The sequence below is a fragment of the Falco cherrug genome, chromosome 8 (genome assembly GCF_023634085.1).
Source record: "Falco cherrug isolate bFalChe1 chromosome 8, bFalChe1.pri, whole genome shotgun sequence".
In the NCBI taxonomy this organism is placed as follows: domain Eukaryota; kingdom Metazoa; phylum Chordata; class Aves; order Falconiformes; family Falconidae; genus Falco; species Falco cherrug.
Window position 1 is genome coordinate 22,214,642 of NC_073704.1, and position 26,850 is coordinate 22,241,491.

Genomic DNA, 26,850 nt, shown 5'->3' on the forward strand with positions numbered 1-26,850 from the left:
AAGAGGGTATTCAGTACTATACAATATTTCTAAAATACTTCAGAATGACAGCTTGTATGAAAAACACATGTAGGAAGGTTGCTTTGGTATGAGCTATAAAACTATCCAACTGTTTTTAAGAGTGATCTGATAAGCTAAATAAGAGTAGGCTTGCTAATTTAGGCTGTGTGGAAGACGTGTAGATGAGATTTTCAGCATCTTAGTGATATGACAACAGACAAAATCTACATACATTGTTTAGGTGCACTATACACTGTAGCTGGACCACCAAAAAGATTTTCTGCTTCAAGCAATACCAGATTATTATCCTGGCTGGCAGGAATCAACATTTAAATTATAGCTATATCTGGCACATATGAAAGAAAACCCATCAGACTGCATCATACATGAAAAATGTTTTCTTGGTTGCTGTGGTCAAGTTACTAAAAGTTTAGGTGTATCCTCTTTTAATTTGAGGAATGATGAAACTAGCACTGACAAGAACAAACCCGCAAGTTTCTAAAAGTAGATATATTGAATGGGGAGGTAGGTCATTTGTCAGACACCCCTGTACATAAAATAAAATTGAAGACAAAAAAGTTTGCTTTGTATCACAAAGCCAGAGACTGCAGCACAAGATTATGCATTCTAAGGCATCTACCTCTCCATGTGTACACCTCTAGAGACTCCAAAGGGGTCTTAAATTTCAGCATGCCCCAGCATCTCAAGTTCTGGAGGGAGAGAGAGACTGCAGAGAGTTGCCTTTATACAGCTGACATCAGTAGCCTCGAATGCCATCCATAAATTAGACCCGTATCAAATAACAGTGCCCCTAGGCATGTGCTGTTTAAAAACTGCTCTTCAGAGGGAATGGGCAATCTTCCGTAAGATCGATTATGCATTTTACAGTCCTCATAAGAAACCAGACTGAAAAATAGTACCAAAACAATTAAATCATCTCTATTGGTGGATCTCCTTTAAGCCTCTGAAAACCTGCTGAGTGAAGTTACTTTTGCAGTATTTTTTAAGACGTTTAGCTGTAACTTTACCTGATACATGCAGAAAAGGAATATAGCAGGGCATTTCAACTCTGCCTTTCTTCTCCATTTGGCAGTTGATCTTGAGTGCCCACATAGACTATTAAACTCATTTTGCTATAGCTTTACTATTGACATTTCAGATTAAATGCCAGGGAATGAAAGAAATTTTTTTAAGGACTGTGACTTTTTGTTTCATTACAACTTTGTCAGGAGCACAAGACTGTAACAGCCTGCTGTAATATGTTATTTCAATCATTTCTTCCTACCTAGGAAAAACTACTATTGATTAGCATAGCTACTATCCCTTTGTTACAAGGTTTATACAAAATTCAGCAGTGTTAATACAATTGAACTTAATGAGACCTGTGAATGCTTGGCACTATCTCGTTCCTGTTTGCAGCGCTTGCTTATCTCCTCTCATCCGATAAGCTACAAAGCAGGATAATTCCTTTATGAAAGCAGTGGTGAATCTTGGCGCTACAATACTACAGTAAAGGATTTTTGCAGTGCTAAAATGGTGCCTTACACATGGTATTATCACCCACCTGATCCACATTCAGTCTGAAAAAGATGGAGGCCAGAGACCTGGGATGCTTTAGTGGCTGGCCTGAGAGCACCCACCTGCACTGCCCTCCATGCGGCCAGCAGTGGTGATGAGCACAAAACCTTTGTGCGTGGGGGTCTGCTTCAGAGCCAGCATTTAGCAGTTTTATCTCTTGTGTTGGTTCTGGGGCAGCAGCCCAGCAGATCTGGGAATCTATTTCTGTAACTTTCTACCAAAAAATCTGGAGAGTCCATGGGCAGCTCATACTGGATTTGGCAGCTATCAGTAAACTAGAGGGGTACCACACAGATACTATTTTTCAATTTTTTCAGCTGGTAGGAATGTAAAACCTTGTAAACTCTCTTTTTAATTCTCTGTAGACAGAATCTTCTGATCCAATGCATCCTAGAATTGCCTTTAAATACTTGGTACTTCCACTGAAATTATGATAGTAAAGGACAGAGCTAAAGTAATTTACAGATATAATGGATTTAGTGAAGACTGCAGAGTGATTTGCATGCCTAGTATTATTCTAACACTAATTTAGATCTTAGTTCACCTAGATGAAAGAATTTTCATCAAAACTGTTCTGGAGAAGACAAGAACCACTTAGTTTTGTATCTTACAACTGCTGCTGTGCGATCAGATGCTTTTGCATACTTAAAGCATTTACAGAAAACAGCTTCTTTCTGTCATTATTGCCAGCACTGCCAGTTTTCTAATTGGACTTGAACAATTCTTAGTCCACTTAACACTTTTTTAAACAATTCTTAACACTTTTTACTGTTACCTGCTGTGTAATAGACCACTGTAGCTTGCATCTGCCTCACAGAATACGTTGGTCTATCTTGTTAGACTGAAGATATCAGGGAACATCGTGCATGGCACTGTTTCAGGTGTGTCATTACAATTCATTCCTCCCTGCTCTTTCTTACCGTAACTTGTCCATTACTTCCAAACTGGTTATGTAAAACTATTCTGGATTGGTATCTTTAAAATTCTGCATGAATGACTGTGTGCTTGTTCTCAATGGTGGATGAAGTATTTAAATAATGATGGGAGAGGTTGCAGCACAAAAATTGTGCTAAGATTTCAATAGTCAATAATGATTTTAGTTGCTACAGGTTTAGAGTAGCAGGAATGTGAATGCAGATAGCATTGTACTTTGGTACGCTTCATAAAATTTTCCAGTTCTGTGTCTCACTTTTAGAAGTGGTAGGGCGCACATACATACAAGTTAAACTTTTCCAGTGTTCCAATGGTGAAACAATCCCAAACTCTCAAGGGCAATGAGTGATGGAAGGGGTGTTTGTGAGATGTTTATATTAATTGTGGTTGTGTGCAGCCTAATAATACACTTTCTGCTCTCCTGCTTGAACAAAATTTTTTCTTGTTGTCCACTGGATATTAAGCAATTTAATGACTTCATGAGCAAGAACAAGGTGATTGCAGAAGTACTTTCAGCCAGCTAAAACCGAGTATGCATCTTATTTTGCTGCTCTGCTTTCTGCCTAAATGGGGCATTTAATTATAGGCATCACATTTGGGAGGAGTTCTTTGGTTTACAGCAGATGCCTGACAATGTCATCTGGAGTTATCTTCTGCCCTGAACAGATAGATGTTGTACTGAAGGTTATAGCAAAGGCTTTGCCAGAGGGTTTACCTGTACAATGTAGTTGTTTGTATCCCTATGCATGACAAGAGACCTTCAGGGAGCAAACTTAGCCCAAGTATCTATTGCTGAAGTCAGCTAGAAGGGCCCACAGCTTGCATACAGCTTGGAGAGCAGTACTTTCTCAGTGGTTAATGAAAAGGATTTTGGCCAAGACTCTGACTGTCTTTCCTCTTTTGTGAGCATTATTGCAATCTGCCTGGACCTCCCATTGTAAACAGCATTTACACAAGCAGTGTTGTCAGAGGTTACTTGGGGAGAGACTTCCTTTCTGGTGCTTGTACTTCTCTCTGCTCCAAGATCACATACACATATGGATGCAATTTCCAGTTACAGTTTTGACATTTAAATGTATAAATGAGTCTCAAGCTCCTTCTTGTGCTACTGCTGTTTCTGTCATCTCCATTTCTTCTCTATCAGGATGGTGTTTGTAAGCTTTTTGTTACTTGGTCTCTTCTTGAAAAGCACCCAAAATAGTATTAAATACATCTGAAATTGCTTCACAGTATGTTTCTAGTATGTTTTCAGGACTGTTACGATACTTGGGTTTTTTTAAAGTATTTTGGGTAGAGCCTAGATTGGTATGTGAGATCCAGTTCTAAGAAATAGAGCTCTTTGCTATGACGCCTGTGTTGCCTCATGGAAAGCTAGTTACTGAACATCTTGCAGCTTCCTACCAGGTACATATACTAGCATTAGATCAGCAGGAGCTGCATGGCCCTAGAATCCAAACATGAGAAATCCAGTATGTCTTCTAAGGAAAGGCCGGTTTATCGAAGTCATTTGAAAGTTCTGGTGATGCTTGGTTTTCTGTCTCCTGTGCCCCTAACTGGCCTGGGCAATGTGTGCCTGTTTATATCTCATAACATGTGATGCTTTATTTCTCTGCTAAATGTTATGCTGTTTAAGTGATTAATTGTTCAGTACCGACAGACTAGATTTAGCAGTGGCAGTGCTTGGATTTTAAGAAGATGCAGCGCATTGACTTTGTAAATGTAACATCTGGCTTTTCCTATTTTAACATGTGATAACAATTAAAGAGCCAGTCAGGCTTCTGGGATTTTAAATACCAGATGGGAATTTTATATTCCTTGTATACTGTATCATATCTAGTAAATACTGAAAGAAGTGGTGGCTAACTCACAGAGGACCTGCATTTTTCAACTCACAAATGATTGTGCATTCATTTCTGTTGCTACTTTTAAAATTCTCATGATTGCCTTTGTCCTGTCACCACCCTAAACCTCGTCCATGTCCAGCATGTCTCCTTATCACTTCTATAACACTTTTTTTTAGGAGCAAGATGCTGCATTCTTTTGTTGGCACTATGGTAGGAGCTAAACTTAACAACAAATGACACTAAGGAACTGGGTTGTGTCCAGATCAAGATTTTCATGCTCTCAAGCATTTTAATATCAACAACATTATTTTCAAAATAAATAAGGCATTTAGAGTCTTTACTCTGCATTAGAAAATCAACAATATAAAAACCAAGGAGGCAAGCCAAACAAAATTTTTAAAAACCTATGATGGACTTCTGATGCTCTCACATAGAAGTCCACTTTGTTTTGCGTTCTTTATCTGTCATGCTTTACAGGCAGCCCAGAAAGGAACCTAAGCAGTCAAGATAAAGTAGCTCTCAGATTCTCCTAAATGGCAATTAAGTTGCAGCAGCCGCTGCACATATGTGTCAACTGCTACATCTACTCTGCAGTGAGAAGAGAAATAATCTGTTCTGATTAAATTACTCTTTAAGATGGGTGGTGTCAGTAGTGGAGATGCTGAGGCATAAGTAAGAGTAAGCATGTACAGTCCAATATAACAGCTCATTAGACAGTGGCAATAGTTGATCAGTGCAACTTTCATATTTTCAGGCTTTAGTTAAAGATCTGCATCTCCTTTAATAAGGATACTGCCTAAAGTGGTGGGAAAAGTAATGATCAGAATTTTGATATGAATAGAACCCCAAATATATTAATTTAGATTTAAACATGTTTAGATGTAAAAATGTTGCTTTAATTTTTTAAAATAAGCATTTTAAAAGCTCTGAAATACTTGGTTAAATATATCTTATTTTTTATTTCTTATCATGATTAGAAATGTAAACATTCAATAGCTGGAGAAAGAGTACCTGTTCACCTGGGATTTACAGCTCACTACTGCAGTCTCAGAAATTAAGATGCTCATCTGAGCTCCAAACCCTTAAATCTTTGCTTTTGTCTTCTAATGTGTAAGGACATTCCTTTGAAAATACCAGATCACATAAACTGCATAATATTAGCACTGAATTCCCTGTATAAAGAACAGTAGTCTAGAATTGTCAGACTACAATCCCTGTTCCTCATGATAAATCAGCTGCATAGCCATTAAGGTGTTATAGTATCATACAGTTAAGCGATTAAAATAAAAAATAAAGTCGTGTTATCTGACATTTTCAAACATTGGTTTTGATGGACAATATGAAAACAGGAATAGTGAAAGAAAAGTTTTACATTCCTCCCATTTCACTGACCTTCATCCTTATTTCTAGCTTTTCTGCTCAAATATCAAAAGATCTAGTATAATAAAGGATGACAGGAAGCACATCTGACAAAACTATCTCTTAAGTCTTGTTGAATAAAACATTCAGTGGAAATGCTTCTTAGAGCCAGCAGGTTAGCATTAAAAGTGTAATGGTTTTAAAGGAAGCCTGAACACCCTTTGATAAATGACAGCTCCAGATTTTAAAATTAAGATTTGAGATCAAGATGCTGCTGAAGTTACTAGAAGAAACATATCTAACAGTTGCATAATGCACATGCTCATGACAATACTGTTTGTCAGAAAATCAACCACATCAGTGATCTAATGCTGATGATACTGGCACATGTTATGTAAAGTAGAAGCCCTGATCATATTGTCAGTCACACAGCCAGGGTTCCTGCCTTTCTTTTTTGTTCAAAAAAATTCCCCTTTCAAATTTCGCTAGCATAGTTTGAGGGACCAGTTTGTCTGAGCTCTGAATTAACATTTGTTTCCATTTGCTTGAAAAGTAAATCAGAAAAAAAACCCCAGTCCATAAAAGCTATTTTATTTTGCTTATTTTTTATCAATATTAACCATGCTAAATACTGAAAATACTGAAGGCTTATATTTTAGCTAAGCTATTAGAGACAAATTCTCAAAACTACACATACATGTTGGAGACTAATAGAAGAGTGTAAATTGCAGGCAATTATTTTGACATATTTGCACATGCTTCACACATGGCATTTTTGCATACCAGATTTGGAAAACGATGGACACAGCACAAGCTGAAGTTGACTTCTGCTGTGAACGTTAGTGTGTTTGCACAACTTTTTTAGCATTCTCCACCCTCCCTAAAGTCACACCACCAGGGAATATTGTCTCCTTCAAGCTCTGATGCCATCAAAAGAACCTGTTCTTTAAGGGTAATTATGAATGCAGAATCCTTTTTCTGTGGTACATACATGGTTTGTTCAACTACTTTGAATTGCTATTAGTATTTTTTCCAAATTGAATTGAACAATACAGATTTTTTTTAATGCTATATACAGATACTTACAGTGTAAGAGTACTAAAATGGGCTTCATGCCATTATTTTTTGCTCAAGCAGCATTCAAGGAGGATCAGGGTCACTGGAATGACAATGAACGTCTCGTCATCACTTCACTCATTTTACATTTCTCTTGGAAAAGTTATCTTTCTGGGAATCATCTTTCCTCTACATTTCAAAAAAGGATATCAATAAAACTTGGAAATTTGAATGTAGATTTCAGTGACCTATGTTTAAAAAAGTGAAATCAAGTCCAGTCATCAGGCAATACTGGCCAAAAGTGTCTTCTGTTTGGCTTCTTGATAACAGAGCTTCAAGATAAAATAAACAGAACATTGCTGAAGTTGAAAGATACGGTTTTAGATTTAGAATGATTTTACAACTTCAAAAGAAAATGCCTCATTTTACTCTTTAAAGCTCTGGTACCAGGTAATTATCTAAAAGTTGAGCTATTTCTTATTCAAAGACATTTCTGGTCTCACTGTCCTTGTGCAGACACAACTCCCATTGGAATCATCCTGAACTTTGCTTCTGTGACTAGTATGGGTTTGAATGAGATGCTGAGATTTCCAGGAGGCTCATTGTTACACTTTTTATGCTTTGCTGTATCTGCTGTTCCACTTATCCTTTATTGTGGCAAAACTACTGCCCAGTTTTCTTTTGTTCCAAAAATCTATTCATTCTATTTTAAGAGAACAAAAACAGAGGGGAGAAAAATATCTGTATTAAAGGAAATGAATATTTGTGTCTCAGGGAATACTTCCTTTTAAAAGTCCCTTAAGAAACTTCAGTAAAGTAAAACCTGAGAAACATTCTGGGTGGACTGCAGTGTATAAATATCTCTATTTTGACCCAATCTATTTTAAGGAAGCCCATTAACAAGTATATAATTCGTCTGACTTTTGCATTAGTATAAAACAGCAGGCAAATTAACTAGATGCTGAGTATATTTAAATTATAATTTCTCCTGGCAGTAGATCATACAGTGAAATAATTTTTCCAGAGATCCCTCTCCCTGCCTTCTAACAACCTGCTGTTTCTTGCCAATGTTGTCATCAGAAAGTTCTTACAGAATAAAATATACTAAATAAAGCAGACATTAGCCAAGAAATAGTTGCAAAAGCTGCTACAATAAATGTTCCCTATCATGGAGTGGCCCACACAGATAGCATTTATAAGGTGCAAAAAGCTTCATCCAGTGCATCAGATGTCCCTGGGAACTCTTTAGACAAAATGAAACAAACCTTATGCACTGAGTGAATTTGTTAAAATATGTGAGAACAGACATAAGTGTATAGTTGTGAGACTGCAGCTTCATCTGTAACGGTTCATCTTGCATGGAAGATGAACTTAGAAAAGAAGTTTCTTAGGGCTCTTGGATACATATAATGTATTCAATAGATACTGGTTTTCATTGCACATTGCAGTTGTCTGTGTAATACACCATCAGTGTTCCAAGGCCGATAATTAATTTGTTATCTGTCAAGTTTATCCCACAGGACCTAATCATCTCCCTTTTTTGCTAGCATTCCCTTCTTCTCTAAAGGTGCTTTTTCTCTCAGATTTTATAAACAATTACCATAATTAATTTAAACATGGAGATTTGTTTGAAACTGCCCTTAGGCTGAAGTCTGTGGTTTGTTTTTCAGACCTTGCTGGTGTTGCATGCCTAAACCCATGTCTGTTCTTTTGTCTGCTATATAATATTTTCTTACAAAAAGCACTACCTCTCCCTACAAACTGAGTCTTACTTACAAAATTCATTAATTAGTTTCCATTATCCTTTCTACCTTGTATGTTTTAATCTGTACATAGAGTTTTACGTAACCTGCTTGGCTGTGTGTTTTTTCATTAGACTCTGAGATTTAAGTTCAGGGATATAGCTTGATTAATAGGATCTCATTTGATAAGATGCCAGCAGGTAGTACAGGACATAAATAGTAGAAATAATTGTCCACAAACATTTAGTAATTAAAATATATCTCCAGTACTTATTTAGAACATTTTTTTTTCAAATCTTCTATTTTGATCTAGAAGTTCTCTTTGTATTTGACTTTTGTTCATCCAACCTGTGAAGTTAAGCACTGAAAGTTCTGCTGCTTCCAGGAGGTCAAGGGGAGATGCGTCACCAGCTAAAAGTCAAGCTGAGTGGTTTTAGATGCTACGAGCTACTAATTTGATGAACCTCCATGTAAGGCAGGTGTAATAGGCTGTTTGTTTAATGTTCCCTGGCTTGCAATGTCCTTGCCATATCTGAACAGAGCACTGACATTTTTGTCATCAAGTTTTAGTTTAGAATCTCAAACTTGAAGTAGTTTGAAATAAATGATTTTGTGAACTTTATGACAGTGATTAAAGAGAAAACAAGTTCTACCCTCTCCAGAACATGAATGACAGACCCAATGACACATCTTCCATATAAGAAATAAGATTAAGCACTTTGAAAGCCAAGGCATTTCAATAGAAGTGAAATTGAGCTTTTCGGAGCAGACTATCCAATCACCTCACATAGCAGGGAAATAACTCCGCTCAGTGATTTTATAATGTGGAATGTTTTTGCAGTGCTATTGCAAACTGTGTATCATCCTGAAGCGCAAACCACCATACGCTTGCTATAGAAATGACCCTATTCGGGGCAGCTGTACAAGTGAAAAATCTGCACATAGATTGCCAAATAGAGTAGTACAAATTCTATGCAGTAGCTGTGCTTATTAAACATTTCAATTTTGTGACATACACTTCTCTAATGATGCTCATGTTGTTATTCCGATAATAGATTACATCCAATCACTTCAGGATTTTACCAGTCTGCAAAAATATCAGAAAACGTAATTTACCATGCACTTGCAGTCAGCGGTAGTGAGTTGACAGGCATTTCCTCCTTCTACAATCTTTTGGGTCACTTTTACCATTTGGTCATGAATTTCGGAAGAGACATGCCAGGCCATTCTCCACTTTTCCCACAACTGTGCTGGCAATGATTGCTACCTCTTGTCAAAGGGGGATAGAACAACGTTCATTTTCTCAAGAATCAAAATTGGAGTCCTACTTTATCAAATTGCAACCTGTTTTTGCACCTCACACCAATCAGCACTATGCTGGAGCAAAATTCAGTGACCAACCTTCACCGAGTATGCTTCCCAAGCCAATAAGCCTCTGGGTACCTGTTTCTTTTAAACCTTCTGATAAAGAAATAATGACATTTCAGCATACAACATTCTTAATAGTCCAGGATTGAGATGTAATTTTACATATTTTTAAAGTTTTTGTATTTTTTAAAATTTTGTCGTCCTTTTCTGGGCCAGGAAGTTTTGCAGGGTGGAAAGAAAGGAGGATATGGCTAGGTAGTTACTTGTTTTTACTTTCTAGCTTGCTGGTAAGAAAGTGTTATTGCCTTTCAGAATATAGCACTATGCTTGTTTTCGGCAAAGGCTGCAAAGTTGGGAGACTTCAGGAAGCTGTGGAGTATGTTTATTTACTGTTTCTCAGACAGACCTGGACTTTCTCTGTTTCCTTCTCATGGTCGTTGCGAATGGGTGCAGCCACAACCATGTGGCTCCAATATGGAGCACAGGCAGGGAAATCTTCATGTCTGCCAGCAAAACACTCTTTTGCCCTAACCAGTTGAGGCTGTCTCTTACAGTTGACTTGTCCTTAATGTGACCTGCTTTATTCCTCTGATTCTGCCTGAGGAAAATGGGTCCAAATTCTGCATGTATTATCTAAAGCAATTTGAATATTTGTTTCACATTATCATTGGAGCCTTACTTATCAGCTGTTTGTAATCCTCTGCAAACATGGTATAATAGAAAGCATAGGGAAAAGAACAAAGTAATCTAAATCTCCGTGTGAATTTGTATCAGTGATGTAGTATAGGCAAAGGACAAATCCCCAAAGCTGTGGATCCCAAATTACAGGACTTGCCTTGCCTATGTTGGAGCAGCATGAGCTATCAAGCCTGCAGCTGTCCTCTGCACCACTGCCATTGGCTCACAGAGCAGAAATTACCTTTGCTTTAAGCCCCTCCTAAAGTTTGATTCCCAAAGGGGTCTTCACCCTGCAGCATGGTGGGTGAAACGGCTCTTTTCTTGCTTCTCCTCACTCTCATGCCGTGCTTTCCTGTGCCCCTCTTGGAAAGCACCAGCTAAATAGATGTCTGTGTTGGGAAGGGAGAGGGATGTTCCCTGTGAGTAACTTTCCTCAGATTTCCCATCACCAAAGCGTGACAGAGACTTCATTATTTATAATTACTGTAATTTCGTGTTGCCAAGTTGTAATGCAAAATGCCTATGCAGATATTTTCGTACGTCTACAGTATTGTCTGGCAGTTGGGTCTTCGTAAAGATGAAACTCATGAATTCTGGGTGATTTTATGAAACCGTTATATTGTGACTGCTTTGAGAGGGATGTGATCCATGATATGCTGTTAAGGCAGTGTCATGCCTCCCTCAGAACAGGACTGAGGTCTGGGTGAAAAGGAGGTGAAATGGCTGCTGGACATGCTCTTCAAAACATGGGTGCAGGGATGTGAAAAGATTGCCTGCAAAGCCTGAAGCAGCTATATCCTTTCACTGGAGTTGCAGCAAGCCTAAATTTCACTCATTATTTAGTGTTCTAAAACTTGCTTTGAAATACTGCTTTATTGGTTAATTATATAGCATGCCTTTATAAAAAATGTTTCCAAACAAGGTCATGAGATTTCCTTTTACTTTACCTGATTTAAATTAAACAGCAGAACCATAACATGTGGTAGCTATCTCTCAACCTAAAGCATGGTGCTATGGTTGTGTATTATTATTTTTCATTAACTTGATGGCTTGGTGAGTACCAAATGGAAATGTTAACAAATGAAATATACTAAAGCAGAACTCAGTTAAATGCAATATATTATTCCTGCTCCTTTGACCAAATTTATCTTTGTGCTCTAATGTAATAGGATCAGCCTTGACCTCTCACTTCAAAATGCTGTCATTGTATTGTAAATAGGAAACACAGCGGTCTATATACATACTATAATTGCACTTAGACTTGACTTGGTCTCATGCTGCCATATTTCGCTGAAGTCAATGAGGTTACATGGTTAAGCGAAAGCAAAACGTACTCCTTCCATTTAAATTAAAATGGCAAATTACAGCTGAGTGCTTCTGGGAACATAGTGAAAGTAGCAATAAAATTATAATTTATGCATTGATCTGCAATAGGAAGCTTTGAGCACTCAGGAATTTTACAGAAAATTGCAGCTACTCTGTTGAAATTTGGGGTCTGTTTCTTCATTGCATCTTCATTGCATTGTTACAGGTCATTACAGAACTTGAGATCTGGTACTGCTTCTCACACAAGAGGAAAGCAGTTTTTGTTTACTGCCCAAAGTAAAAGCGTGTCAGACTAATTTTTCCCAGAGAGAATTAAAAAAAAAAAAAAAGTTAAAGGGAATAAAATTATTTTTTGTAAAATTGTTTCTTTTTGAACAGACATATGGGCTGAAGTTAACAACTTTTAATAATAAATTACCAGAACAGCGACCTTATCATCATCATCACGGTCATGATTATTTTAACTCAGAATGGAAAGGGTCCTCCCTCCTAGTGGGAGGACAACAGCCAGCTGGAGTTACACGAGTCAGTACACATTCATTTGCAATACATGAGCACCCAAGATAGCTTTTTCCTATCTCAGCTTTTCCCATTCGTACTATGGTACTTTCTGATGTCACACTTTGAAAAAAATGGAAGATTATATCCTCAGATTGTAGCACCTTATCCAAGTGTGAAAAATCACCTACATGTACATTTTCAAGATGAGCTCTGAGGGTATTTACTACTTTTTTTCTTTTCTTCTTTTTTTCCTTCTCAGAAGTACAGAGCAACAGCAGTAGTTGTGATTTCTTAGGCACTCCAAAGAAGTGACTAGTTCTTTAAACCCACTAGACCTGTCTCCTGGGTCAGAGTTGGATTTTAGACTGATTTTTTTTTTTTATTACTGCTGAAGTTTAAATTTAGTGGGGTAGATGCTGCATCCTGTGCTGGGGCAGTAAAGACAATAACCTTATGACAAAGTGGAGAAGGCTTAGACAGCCTCTAGGAAGTGGTGCTTGGCAGCAGTACGGAGCTGGCAGTGTCCAAGGGACAGATAACGCTCTGGGGCATGTGTGAGTTATAGCAAGCAAGGGAAGTCGCGAGATGAGGACTTTGCGTAGATCTCAGAAACTCAGAGTTTGGTGTAAGGTATAGCTTATGGTAAAACAAGCTGAGATATGAGGATAGATTGGTGATTGTCAGTAGAAAAGCATGATTATGTCGTCTTCATGAGCTTATTTTTACATACGAAAAAATATCTAGTTTTAAATATCAGTGTAATATTTCTGCAGAAGTGAATATTATACACAGAAAGAACTTGTACAGATCATCTGCACTGACTCACCCCTCCATAAGTAACTACTACTAATACCATGTTGTGGGACCTTTCAGTCAGTGGGTGGGTGTGTGGCATTGCCCCAGGTTTTGAATATACAAAAAGTGGAACATGGTGCCCTTTGGCTCTGATCACTCTGATCCTGTGCTCTTGGCAGTTGTGTGCGCCTTTCTGAATGCATGCTGGAGAAATATGGTTTTGTACTGGCAACTTCCATGGAGCAAATAAATGCCCCCAGCTATGGCTCTGCTTTTCACCTCACAGAGAGCAAACGTAGGCTGGTTAAATGGATCAAAGGAAAAATGTAGCTTGGCCACAAGAAAAATAAGTTCTATACTTGATTGGGTCAAGAGGAGCTCAGGGACACCTGCTTGGATGAAAATGGAACGGCATTCACAACAGAGACAGGAAATCTGATCTAACATGGCTAAAACAACTCAGGAGCCTCAGAGATGCAAGTTGGAACTAAAGTTAGAAGCAAATGTGAATAGCTTAAGCTGTGGAGGACCAACATGTGTATGGTCAGGGGCCATGTTCATTCCCAGGCAGGTAGACAGGCCAAACCACTATAGTTACATTTCCCATGAATAGCAGCTTTCCTAGGAAACCCTGCTTGATGCAACTAAATTCTTGGTTTCTCTGGCTGGCTTTCTTAGCTGACCTCTCCACCCAGCAGCCAAATCTGGCAGGCTCATAAGTCAGGTCAGGCTACTGGACTGATTTGTTCACCATCATTAGTTGAAATGAGTGTGAATTTGTGAGACCGTGTGAAGCAACAGCAATAAAGCCAGCCACATCCTCCTATACACTCAAGATGTAGGAAATCATGGATTAAAGTTACAGTTTTCCAGGAAAGCTCTTATATTCTTTCAGCCACATTCTGCAAAGATAACTGAGCAATATATTCTTTACACACTAAAAGCAAACCAGAGCACTGTTGACAGTATAACGAAAAATTTTAAATCAGTTACTATGCCCATAATACCAAGTATGCCCTTTATGTCCCTCTTCCCCATACTAACATTTATATCTTTTTCTACAAGTGCTCAGATTCAAGTCCCCATAGGATTCTCCTAGCAGGCAGAAATCCATACAGCTGCTTCTTGCAGTTACTAGTAAACAGGTTGTATTGGTCATGGGACACTGGCCAGCGAGCAGGGTGGTTAAGTGTATTGTGAGTTACAGTCCCCATTTATGACCTTGTGGGAGGACCACAGCCACCTCGAACAAATTAGAGCAAACAGCTTTAAGGTGTTCCAGAGATGGGGCAGAAAATCAGGGCCCACTCAATGGTGGTGTGGCTGCAGAGAAACCTCAGTGATGTCAGTTCCCTCAAGTATCAGCAATCTCAGATTTCATCTAACAGGTACCTGCTTTGCACAGCAATAAATAAGTAACACAAGGGAGGGAAAAACCAGGCATACTGACCCCAGCTTGTAAATTGCACCGGTACAAAAGAGAGTAAAGAGTAAAGGATTAGCCCATGCACGTTAGTTACCCATGCGTACGAGCAGGAGGACAATGTGAGTCACTGAAGCTATGGTTAGCTACTTGCATAACGTATTTTGGTGTGAATGCGTATGTATGTACCTATGGAAAAAACTCTCCCTTTCTGTAAGTATATAAATATACGTGGTTTATTTTCAACTTCAACTGATATATTTTTCCTAACAAGGATTTTAATGAGCCCACAGAAAATGTTCACTTTTCAGAAAGTCTGTGATTATTAGAATGGTTTTCTCTGAAATAATCTGCAGAAACAGATCTTGACCTCATTTTCCAGACCCTGGACAAAATGAAACTGAAGCAGTTGACAGCTACATAGTAAATGACAACATTGCACAATAATTTATTAGTTAATATTGCCTACTTGGTGATGACTGTCCTTGTAGCTTAGGGTTATTTGTGTTTTTCTGTTATCTACGTATTCCATTTAATTGTTACAAACATGCTGATAATATTATGTAAGTTGCTCTAGTCATATAAAATTTAGATTTTATTTTATTTTTGTGGAGCTGTTAATTATTTTTCTATTCAGGTTCAGTGGGCCAGCAGGAAAGAACGGTTCTGGTTTTCATTTATTTTGAAGTAAGATTCCTGAGGGTTGGATTCAATAATACAATTCATTTGTCTTAAGCACTGCAAAGGCTCATGACAAAGCCCTAAAAATCAATTTTTTGAGAGACAGAGAGAAGTTGTGTAGCTGTACACAGGTTTTAGCAGTCCAGAAGAGTGAGGGTTTTTTTTTTAACCAGTCTTTAATGAGTATAGATTTGTTTGTTTTAAAAGGATGATAATCAAGTATTTAAGGCTCTAGACATAGATCCTGTATGCAGAAAAAATGGAAGATGTTTAGAAGATCAAATAGGAATATATTCCTGAATTTAAAATTAAATCACATCAAAGCAGATTGATTAGAATTTAAGATCTCTCTGACAGAGCTGGAAATAAAACCAGGACTAGAATGTGACATTCGCTAGAAATCGTTTAGTGCTGACTAAATGCAAAGTATGACTGGCATTTCTGTGAAAAAATTAATTTGGAACTGAACTGAGGGATAATTTGAAAGGCTGATAGAACAGCACACATGCAAAAATGGAAGGGAAAAAAAAAAGATAATTTCATTTTGATGGCATTGCCTTGAATTCAGGCAGCTCCCTGGTAGTGAGAGGCCAGGGACAGGGTGGCCTCTGTTCCTGCCACAGGGCCTGGGCAGGTGAGGTCCCGTGGGCTAGAGAGCCAGCCCCGGGGAGGCCTGTGTCAGGCCTCTGGCCTGCTCGGGGACGGCGAGCCCTGAGCAGGTGCTGATGGCGGCAGCCATCTTGGGAGCCCCGTAAGGCGCTTGGGCCTCCTGGCGCTTGGTTGCCAGTACAGCGAGTTCCCATCTTGCCAGGTTTCATCAAATTATAATGGTTTATAAAGTTACTCGTGTGTGAAATCATTTCCAGATTTGTGATGCAAGTTTAGGAATGAAAATGAGGCTTGGGGTCCTTATTCAGCCCTTTCCACAGCCAGAGAAATTGTCCTGAGACAGGCTGACTGTAGGTTTGAGTAAGGCCTGACTGTAATAATCATGAAAAGTAAACAGGGAAAGTGTTATGAATAATACTATGCAAAACACAATGAAGGAATTGAAGTATGTTTTTGATTTGCAATACAACAGGGAATATATCAAAGGATCCTGTTTCATTTTGCTTCTGTGGAACAAAGTCTGAGTGTTCAGTATGTGTATTATTTATATTCTAAATAAGTCCTTAAAATGTTAACACTGAAGTGGATTTGTTTGAACAGAATAGAGATACATTCAGTTCATTGGAAGACTTGACAATATTGAGTGATAACAAAGCTGAAAAATAATTTAAGTAGACTTTTATTAAACACAAGAGAACTAATCCGTGTTTCAAAATATATTTGCATGGGTTTGAAGGAACTTCTGTGATTGAAAGATGGTGAAAAAGAGGCTTAAAAGTAAAGAATTGTATGGCAGCGAGACTTTAAAAAGACATTAGGAATTTAATCCTATAAATCCTGTAAGAGTTATAGGGCAGGACTTCAGCTGATAAAAAGTTTTTGTGGCCCATTCAAGTAGTTCTCCTTTATTTACCATGGAGGTCTGAAGATTTGTGTTTTCAAATTGCATTCCTATATTAAAAAATCATCTCTGAATGGAAGTCTGTGAGGTTCACATAAATGCAGGTTATATGACACTGCTGTCTCCCCTTCTACCTGCCCAGCTGTCTGGTGTAACACCCAGTGCCAAAGACAAGGGACTGTATAAGAGCCAGTACTGGAGAGCAGGTAGGGTGATAGACAACAGTACCATTTTAAAGGCAGAGAAAACTTCAGAAAAAATGGTGCAACACTTTCAAACCATGAGTTTACATGCAAGAAAGCATCCTTCCCTGTTTTCGTCCCCCTGTTCAGCTTGTCAGCCTCAGCACAGAAAATCTCTTGCTGGACGTGTGAGATGGAGGGAGAGCTGTGTCACTGTGCCACCCAGCTGTGTGCAGGGAGATCTGCCTGGCAGGGGTAGAAACCTTTTGTTGCCCCTCATGTATAACAATGATATGTTAGACTTCCTATATATGTCCTTGTGATATGCACTTGCCTAAGACCTCAAAAAGGTTTGACGACCCTTCAGCTTGTTGAAAAGTTAGTATTACTGTGGCCTGTTTTATGAAATGGATCTCTGTGGCTGTCTCTCACTTTTGTAAATCTGCTGACTGGTCTCTATGAAACAAATGTTCATTTAAGAGCAAAAGGAAACCAATTTAAGTACAGACTCTTTTGCTATAGGGACTTCATAACGAAGGTGAGACGCTACTTTTGCTTCCATGTTACTGTCTTTTAAGTGAGATGGATACCATCTAAAAGTTGACATTTAGCAATATATTATTTGCTAAATTATTAGTGAGTTTGCTCCCTGTTCTTTTATTAATTTTAGGGTGCTAACTGCTAGCAAATTCTCTTTTTTTTTATTAATGATGATGGAACTTTTAATCTTACAAAGAAACTTGAGTTGTAGTATTACACGGAATTACAAATAGATACTAATACCTGACATTTTACTTCGTCTAAAAAGTAGCTAAAAGTGAAATTCATTCAATGTATTTCATCCTAGTTATGACTAGAGCTTGTGGAATTAATAATTTATGTGATTAATGTAGTCTTTTTCTGTTTGTTCAATATCAATAATTAGATCATGATTTCTTACCAGTGTTTATTTGCCAAAATGTCTTCTGAGCTTTTATCCCAAAGAAGGATTGCAAATTTTAAAAAATTACACTGTGCTACTTAGTTGTGCCTGTTCAGATAAGAAAAACAGTAGAGCTTTATTTTATTCATTGGATAAGTTCACAAGTGTTTTCAGAACAGGTTTGCATGTGCGAATTTACTGTTCTATTTCTACGAATTCTCATACATTCAATTTTGAAACTTATGGATACTGACTGCAGTTTCATAACTTCTGGTAGGTTTGGGGATAAGCTGACTCAGTAGTTACACAATGAAAAAGGCTGAGAATAGAAGAGTCAATTTACATAAAGAATATAGGGTAGGAGAAATTTGTTTTCTGTTTGTGCCAACAAAACTCAAGTACCTGAATATTCTAAAAAGAAAATGCTAAGCAGTCTGGAGAAAATAAAGTAGATGATTTAGAACCTACAATATAGAACTGGTACTTTTCTAGTTAAATTAAGGCGGGTTGGGGTGGGGCGGAGGCAGGAAGGGCAATAAATATGATACTGGAGACTGAACATTTGTTTAGTCATCCCTTAATATTATAAGTGAAGAAATTCTGGAGATATAATGCAGAAAATGTGAATTTAAAAAAGGATGAATTACTGTAACCATTACAAATTTGACAGAGTACTGAATGCATTTTATAAATTGATTGTAAGTTCTCTGTTGAGTACAAGGGGGATGTTCTTGTCTCCCTTGTCTGGTGACTTTTCTTTTTAGGAGAGGTGTTTTTGTATTCTTTTTCCTCCTGTGTAATTTAGCAGTTGGGTCTCTGACACAACCCTGACAAACTTGAACAACTTTACAATATGGTATGAATAATAATATATTTAACAGTTGCAGAAGTATAATGAGGCTGGCTCTTTGTTGCTGGTTTTGCATTACTTTAAATTAGGAATCCTTACCTAAATTAGAGATAGGAGGGGAAAAAAAAGGCTATTATAACCTAGGCCCTGCAATATCTGTTATTACAGATAACAAGTTGGGGTGTTTATTTTTGCAGAAGGTCTATATTACAGGGGATCTTGCAGTGATGCTTGACAACAGCTTGAAAATGGATCTGCTGGGACATTTTTGATCTGGAACTGTGCTGACAATCAGGTTGCTCTGTCTGTGGGATTTTACCCTGTGTTTCTAAACAAAACTCTTCTATTTCTTAGGCCCAGCCAGCATGGGTTTATGAAAGGCAAGTCCTGCTTGACAAACCTGATCTCCTTCTGTGACAAGATGACCCACCTAGTGGATGAGGGAAAGGCTGTGGATGTTGTCTCCCTGGACCTTAGCAAAGCCTTTGACATGTTCTCCTGAAGAAACTGGCTACTCATGGCTTGGACAGCCCCATGCAATGCTACAGGCTTGGGGAAGAGTGACTGGAAAGCTGCCTGGTGGAAAAGGACCTGGAGGTGCTGGTTGACAGCTGGCTGAACATGAGCCAGTAGTGTGCCCAGGTGGCCAAGAAGGCCAAGAGCATCCTGGCTTGTATCAGAAACAGTGTGGCCAGTGGGGCAAAGGAAGTGATCACCCCCCTTTACCTGGCACTGGTGAGGCTGCATCTCAAACCTCGTGTTCAGTTTTGGGCCCCTCACTTCAAAAGGGACATGGATGTGCTGGAGCATGTCCAGGGAAGGGCCACAAAGCTGGTGAGGGTCGTGGAGCACAGGTCTTATGACGAATGGCTGAGGGAACTGGGGTAGTTTGATGTGGAGAGGAGGAGGCTCAGAGGGGACTTTATGGCTCTCTACAACGGCCTGAAAGGAGGCTGTAGGTATGTAGGAGGAGGTCTTTTCTCCCAGGTAACAAGCAACAAGGTAAGAGGAAATGGCCTCAAATTGCACCAGGGGAGGTTTAGGTTGGATATTGGAAAAAAAAATTACCAAAGCAGTTGTCATGGACATGGTTTAGGGAGATTCGGCAGTCCTGGGTTAATGGTTGAACTTGATGACCTTAAAGGTTTTTTCCAACCTGAATGATTCTATGATTCTAGCCATTTTAGAAATGTATGATGCTTTTTGCATAAATATTTCATTAAACATTTATTTGCCATGCAAAAATTCAAGGAAGTTAACTTTTTTTTTTTTTTTTTTACTCTCCACTCAGGTGTAATATGAATCAGCAATTCTACATGTCTTATATGGAGTCGTGAGACACGCTGATCACAGACCTCCGACTTTGCCTGTGAACATCATCTAAAGGACACAGTGAGGAGAAGGACACTTCACAGACAGGACACCTTTAACTTCCTCAGGCCCCACTTCATATAGGAAGATCTTAAGCATCAGGTGAGCCTGACTATTATACTATCAGAGAGATATATCACAATTAAGACGACCAGAACAAATGCAGCTGTTTCCTGGTCAATGAAGCATGAGATTAAAAGCTGATGTCCAAATGTGAGGATCCAATTAGGAAGTGACTTATGTCTACAGTACAAAAGTAAAATACTGCTATTTGTGTTACATATTCTAGCACAGCATTATTCCTATTCTCATAGATTATAGAAGAATTTATTATGAGTAATTAAGTACATATCTGGAATAACAACATATGGTGTTATAAAGAAATGGCATATGAGTAATGCAGTATAGAAGTGGTGCTTTTTCTTCTGCATCATGTTGTTTTCCACACTGAACATTATACACCAAAGCCTTTAGTAGTGTAAGTTATGGATACTGACTGCAGTTTCATAACTTCTGGTCAGTTTGGGGATGAGCTGACTTAGTAGTTACACAATGAAAAAAGGCAGAGAATAGAAGAGTCAATTTACATAAAGAATATAGGGCAGGAGAAGCATGTTCTTGAGAAGATGTTTGCAGTATCAGACTGCTGCATTTTGCAATGGTAACCAGTTCTCCTCAGTCTAATGGTGCTTTGGATATTCCTGTGATGTATTTCCTAGAACTAAGGCAAATAGAAGGGAAATTGCACTGTTTCTCTGTGATACGTTCCTTGAGGAATATATATATGAAGCTTAAAGGTTGCTTTTATAATTGAGACGTGGTCCTCTTAAACACTTAAGAGATTTTGGTGGGGGAAAGACTTGAAGGTTATAGACTAATTTAGATAGACTTTTATTTCACAGGTCATTTGTTTGGATGATTGGGATTTTACAAAAGGAGTCTGGGGAAATGCATTAATTTCTTTAAAGTGACTGAATGTGTATGGTTTTACAACTGTTCTCACTTTATTGGGTAATGCACCTTTTTGATTTCCTCTTGATGACTCCCCAGAATATATTTAACTCATTAGGATCATGCCTAAGTTATGCAGGCCAGTATCTGAACATGTGTGTCAACTGTCTGCATCTAATAATAAATGATAATCGAAGAAGAGGACTGTGCTGTTAGTTGGAAGGACCCCTTCTTGGATACCAAGAAGAAATACAGCTGATGGAAGATAGTTAGGTTCACCCATCTATCCATCTTTGTAGAAACATAGGGCATATATGAAGAGATACATATATGTGTAGAGAGTGGAAAACTGAGGACATATGCTGGCATTTCAAACAATGTAGACAATGTGCATTTATGTGTACTTGCATCTATAAAGTTGACCTAGGCACTAAAAAAGATAAATTAAAAATATAGATGTCAACCATCCATAGTCCTGTATGCCTAGTAAACTCAACTGAATAAACCACTCTTATTTTGAACACAATGCATTGCAAAATGTGATTACGGAGATCTTAAATCCACATTTGTCCAGGGTAATGCAAAAAGAGGTCTGTCTAAAATGAGGAAGTAAATATATTCCATGTTAGTAGCATCCACGTTGTCTGAGCTTGGCCTTGTGATTCTTTTTATCATGGTTGCCCTCATCTTACAATCATATAATTAAAATGTTCCTAACTACCAGCTTATTAGAAGGGGCTTTGAATGAAGCTGTTGAGAAATTTGGATGAGGAAACAGCATAATTTTATGGTTGCATTGTTCTTTGTTCTTAGCAATGCTTGCTTCATCCTCACAAGCTATCACTGTGCAGTCTTTTTCCTTTGTTGCAAGACTGTTCTCATGTTGTCATGACATCTGTTCACAGTCTGTTATGGATTTCACTGCAGTGTCATTCCTCCAGATGCTGCCAAAGGCTATTATTCTGGGGGGAAAGTATCTTTTTTAAAAAAAATCCAATTCAGAAGGTGTAAACATGAAAGTGAGAGTTAGTGATCATAGTTGGTTTTTTTTTGTGAGTTCTGCTTTGCTAGACTCCCTGGTTTTATAGCATGAAACAAAACTTCATTAGAGAGCATCTGCCTACTGTGACCTCTCTTGACACTGTTGGTTGCTGTTTTCTAGTATTGCTGCAAAATTTTACAGTGAACAAGAACCTCCTGAAAGTATTCTTAGTGTCAGTACTAGTCACCACAGTACTGTTGGCTCTATAAAGCTAGCAGAAACCAAGCTCCATTTTTATTTTCTGTTCCTTTCCTGTTGCAATTGCATTTCCTGTGATTAAGACGACAAAACTTTCTCAGGAAAATTTAAGATTTCATCATAATTTTTACCTACTTCCACTCCTCTGTCATAATTTAAGAAAATATACTCAAGAGAAGAGATTAAGTGATTCTAAGGTGTCAGATGAGAATGAAATAAAAAAATGTTGGCTCTGAACCATGGAAGAGAGTGTCAACCCTTACAGATAGTCCCTTTCCTATTGCTGGTACTACTTGTACTATTCACTATGGTTTATGAAAATGCATAATACAGAGAATGATCTGATTCTTTTTTAACCCTGTCTGTCTTTTCCCTCTGTATCCCTGACACTTCATGCTTTTAAAATCCTCCTGCTTAAACTTAAACTTCAATTTTTCCAATTCCCTGTGTACATAATTTCTTCTGCTGATGAATGCATCAAAAGCAGATTGTTTTATGTCTTTGGATATAAGCTACATGGATACATGTCTATAGAGAAAATTTCATAAACCCTTCCTTAAGAGGAAAACAAACAAAGATTGGGGATGGAGCACAAAACCATGGCAAACACAGAGAACAGACTTTCTTGAGTTAACCACTCAAAGTATAGAAGTCTTTTGCAATATATGTATTTTTCTAAACCCCCTCCAAGATTCAGTTTGCTGTTTCAAAATGTCTAGTGTTGTAATATCTATGATGGAGTTCATTTCTTAATTTCCTAAGATGTCTGCTATTTCTTGTGATGCAGAAAATTGGTGCATTTAAAAGTTTTTATTCTCTCCTTTTATTGAATAAATCATCCTGACAGGACAGGAAATAGCTATCTCTCTGCTGTGGATATAAAAGATACACTCATCTTTGTACTGAACCTCTAGGATCTCATGCATGTTATTGTAATAGACCTCGTTATAACTGAGACACAGAATAAAGCTTTCAGCAAAGGTTTATTTTAAATGCACTGGTTTTTGAAGCCTTAACTGAGTGTTAAAGTAATGAAATGTTTTATATTCACCTTTAACACTGGGCAGTAATAACAAAAGGGAAATATTGCTGTATTCAACCAGGTATTTTGTATTTAATATTATTTATGCTAGGTAGGGTAAATAAGAGATATAGAGGTAGCTTGGAGAGATTAGAGAGATAGCTATGATTTTGCTAGATTTTTGTTTTTTCAGGTTGTTTATAGAAGCTAATGTGATTTTTAAGATTTTTTTTTTTTTTAATGTTGCAAACTGTCATTGTTCTGTAAAACATAAATTGTGAAGGTTCAACTCATTCCAGCTTCATTGTAACTTAGGGCCAGATTCCAGGCTCTGCATAAGGTGCACACCCATTTAGCAGAACAGACCGTATCAGCCTTGAAAAGTCCTTAACATCAGTGTAGCTTCTATAAATAGCAGCAGAATTAGTTTGAACTGATAGAAAATGTCCGCTATTCCCTGGAAGTTCACAGTAATTTATTTCATTTATTGAGATGTTTTACCACTTTTTTGTCCTCTAGGAAAAGCATGCCTGTATTCAGTCTGCTTGACATCTAAAGGATGTGATATTGGACACTTATAAATGAATCTTTGGCTTAAGGGGAGACATTAGGCAGACTGAGAAGGTCAGTCCCATTGAACCATCTGCTCCATAAAACCAGAGCTGGATTAATGTAGATTTGAATAGCTGGACTTTTGAAAGCATAATTGACAAAAATTAAAATAGAAACATTTAGTTTTATGGGATTTTTACATCTGGAAGTACACAGAATACCAGGAAATGACAGTGCTCAGAGGGACTGGTACCCAGTAAGCGCTGGAGATTCAATGCATACATCATTTGTGTAACTTTAGATTTTAATACCAACAGGCATTTTGACACTCATATTCACTGTGCTGATATCCACACTATGCTGTAAAAGCAGACAAGTACAGAGCACTTCCCAAATCTCACCATAAATTGAACATTTCTCTGAGCTTGTTGGGGTACACAGTTTCCTCAATCTCAGTCATCCATAGCAAAGCAACACATGTTATCAAACTTCTTGTCAAATAAGTATGCAGTGCTGCACAAAGCATGAATTTTAGATCCCGGATTGTTAGGAGATTATGTAGGCTTACACGGACTAATATGAAAGTAAGCTCTTTCACATCTGTCCAGAAACTAATGTTATTTTAAAGTAACACTTCAGTATTCCTGTATGTTTTTTGTCTAAAAACACATGCTAGCAGAGCCTTTCCTACTGTTAAGGTATTTACAATGCATTGTTTAGAGGACTGCAAACATTGCCTACTGGAAAATCTGAAAAGAGGTGTGTAAAAGAAATTAGAGTGTTCAACTACAGTAGAAAACCAGCACAGGTTAGAATATTAGAAATGCTATATAAAAGCAAATAGAAGCTTAAAATTTACATGCCATTGTTCTTGAAAATGTTGCACTGTAAAAGATCAGAAGTCCAGAAAAAAAAAAACAAACCAAGAAAGAAGAGAGTCCTAAATGTTTAGATCCCATGAGAGGTAAGTTGATTTTTTACATCACAGATAATGTCAAAATATATTTTAAAATTTATTGATAATTTCTTCTTTTGTAAGAAGGTCATAGGCTTTTTCAGTCTCAGACTTAGTTGCAGTCCTACCTTCAACAAACAAGTAGATTTCGTAAGGGAGTGTAGGCAGTTAGAAATAAAAAACATCTCAGTCTATTGCTGTGCAGTTTGGCACCCCACATTGCTGTCACCTCCAGGCACATGCACTGAATTCAGTGCTTCACAGTGGTGGTCAGGGGCCCATCTCAAACTGGTAAAGTAGGAGATGCTGCAGAGAAGGAAAGCTGCAGATCTCATAACTGTTCTATGTTTGAGGCCTTCCAAGTTAAGGTGCTCATCTGGCCCTTGCTATTCTGAATACAAACAAAAGAAATAGTCCTGGAATTAAAAATTAGAGCATCCCATTCTTAGATGAGAGAGCTCTTAGGCTACAGAACCCCTCCTTGCCTTTTGCAAATCTATAAATCTCTCCAGAGAGTGTAAGAGCTTTAACTAGCCAGATGGAAGTTAGGGCACTGTGACCAGGTGTTATTTGGTACAGGTCTGGATTTAGGGTCCCTCCAACGCTTTTCACTTTGGAAAAACACACTCCTGCACCAGGCTTAATTAATTGAGGAGGTCAGGAGGGCAGACCCAGTGGCAGATGTGCCTGACAGCTGCCAACCACACTGTACCCATGTGCCTGCTGTCTCCTCTGGCCTCTCTCAGGCATGGTACCTGGCCTTTGCTCTGAGCAGTGTGTTCCTCAGGCTACTAAAGTTAAAAGCCATAAGGCTGCACTTCATGATGTGGGAAGCAGTAAAGGTGCAGGAGTAGGAAGAGAAGACACGAACTTCTGAGTTCCATTAAAGCTGAGCTGTCTGCCAGCCATGTGCAGGATGCTTGGACTCTGGGCTCAGCATCTGAAATGTCATGGCCTGTTGTTGTTAGCTATTGAAGACTTTCTCTTAGTGGTTGAACCAGAACCTTGGTTGTTAGCACACACCCTTGCCGTGCTTTCTTAAGGCACACACAGCTTTATTTGCAGAGTCTACATAAGTACAGCTCAAGCTGGTCTCACCAAAGCTCTTTATTAAATATTAAAATGAACCCTTGGTAACCAGAGTTGCTAGTGTCAGAAATGAGGTTCACTTAAATTATTTAGAAAAATGGAAATAGTAGCTGCTTTAACAAATATTCTTCTCTGATGAAGCATTTCCTAGAAGTTAAAACAGGAGTATATTTTAGAAGATATTAATTGTGCTGTAAGGCTTCCTGATAATTTGGTCTATGGCCTCTGCTACTTAGCTGTTCTCTACAAAACCTAGGTGGTCTTATTCAATGGTTCAGCAATGCATGTGTCATTAATAACTCTCAGATGCTCTTCTGGAAAGTTACACGGTAGGATAAATCTTGAATATGTTACTGTGCAGTTTGTCAATAGATAGGGAATTTCAGGCTTTTAAAAAAAGTATTTCTCTATTAAAATGAAGATTTAATCCATGCTGTGTCAGGAACACTGATTTTATGATGATGGATGCTGAATGAAAGGCTTTAGAATAGATAAAGAAGAATGTAAGTTATGGGTTATCATCAGTTTTCTCTTGAGATTTTTTCCCCTCATAATTTCTGGAAGGGTCTCTTTCTTTGGCAGGCTCCCAGAACAGCAAGTAACCATACTAGGCTGTTGGACATATGCTATTAAAGCTGATTGTCCGTGGCAGTGTTCAGACAATTTATATATTCCCTAAAACTTATTTTAAAAGGTCTTTTTGTTCACCCTCTATCTTGAAAGCCAGTTTCAACAAGCATTACTGAGAGATTTTGATTTACTGTTATGAGTGGCAGTTTTAAATGTGCTGGCACTTTTGCAGGAAGATGAAAAATATACTCCTGTGTTCCAACTTTTCAACCCTGCCTGGAATTTCAGGTACATAAGGCAGATTGTGCCTTTGCTGTTCAAAGGCTTCTCTGATATTCCTAATGACATTTGGA

General features: G+C 38.1%; 1 protein-coding gene across 2 annotated transcripts in view; it reads right to left on the reverse strand.

Annotated features, from left to right (window-relative positions):
• The window catches only part of B3GALT1 (beta-1,3-galactosyltransferase 1), a 210,950-nt gene that overhangs the window by 20,317 nt on the left and 163,783 nt on the right, over positions 1-26,850 (reverse strand). The window contains exon 1 of one of the 2 annotated variants that reach the window (XM_005442871.3): positions 6,801-6,874. The exons of the other annotated variant lie outside the window; for it this stretch is intronic. The gene's annotated coding sequence lies outside the window, so the exon portion shown is untranslated. Of the gene's footprint in view, positions 1-6,800; positions 6,875-26,850 lie in introns of those variants that run through there. 2 annotated transcript variants of the gene reach the window in all.